The following is a 1,119-nucleotide window of genomic DNA, read 5'->3' as shown; positions in this document are numbered from 1 at the left end:
TGTGTGTGTGTGTCTGTGTGTGTATGTGTGTGTATGTGTTTTGTGTGTGTGTGTGTGTGTTTATGTGCCTGTGTGTGTGTGTGTGTGTGTGTGTGTGTGTGTGTGTGTGTGTGTGTGTATGTGTGGTTGTGTGTGTGTGTGTGTGTCTGTGTGTGTGTTTGTGTGTGTGTGTGTGTGTGTGTGTGTGTGTGTGTGTGTGTGTGTGTGTGTGTGTGTGTGTGTGTGTGTGTGTGTGTGTACACACATCAGTAATATAGAGAGGGTGTTCAGACTACATTTAACTCAGCAATGGTTTTTGCAAATGAAAACTACAACTCCCATAATCCCTTGCAACATCAAAAGTCACTGAAAATCTCCGACTTTGTTATTAAAGAGGACTGCCTGCTGCTGATTGGTCGTGTGATGTCACTGCCTGTCTTCCTTCAGGTCCTCAGTCTGTGATAAAGGAGGAGTTCATGCAGGACTGTCTGCAGGTTGACCTCCCCCCACGGACCCCTACAGCCAGCCCCGCCCCCCCCTCGTCATGTATCCCAGCATGCCCCTCTCTCCTCCAGGTCAGACAACAATTCACATTCTGCGATAGGGAACAGTTTCTTTGATAGGGAACCGTTTCTGCAATAGGGAACAATTTCTCTGATAGGGAACAGTTTCTGTGATAGGGAACAGTTTCTGTGATAGGGAACAGTTTCTCTGATAGGGAACAGTTTCTGTGATAGGGAACGGTTTCTGTGATAGGGAACAGTTTCGGTGATAGGGAACAGTTTCTGTGATAGGGAACAGTTTCTGTGATAGGAAACAGTTTCTCTCATAGGGAACAGTTTCTCTGATAGGGAACAGTTTCGGTGATAGGGAACAGTTTATTTTATAGGGAACAGTTTCCGTGATAGGGAACAGTTTCTCTCATAGGGAACAGTTTCTGTGATAGGAAACAGTTTCTCTCATAGGGAACAGTTTCGGTGATAGGGAACAGTTTCCGTGATAGGGAACAGTTTCTCTCATAGGGAACAGTTTCTGTGATAGGAAACAGTTTCTCTCATAGGGAACAGTTTCTCTGATAGGGAACAGTTTCGGTGATAGGGAACAGTTTCTCTGATAGGGAACAGTTTCTGTGATAGGGAA

Source organism: Perca fluviatilis, unplaced genomic scaffold (genome assembly GCF_010015445.1).
Source record: "Perca fluviatilis unplaced genomic scaffold, GENO_Pfluv_1.0 PFLUV_unplaced_scaf_9, whole genome shotgun sequence".
Lineage (NCBI taxonomy): Eukaryota > Metazoa > Chordata > Actinopteri > Perciformes > Percidae > Perca > Perca fluviatilis.
Note: the sequence above shows the minus strand (reverse complement) of the source record.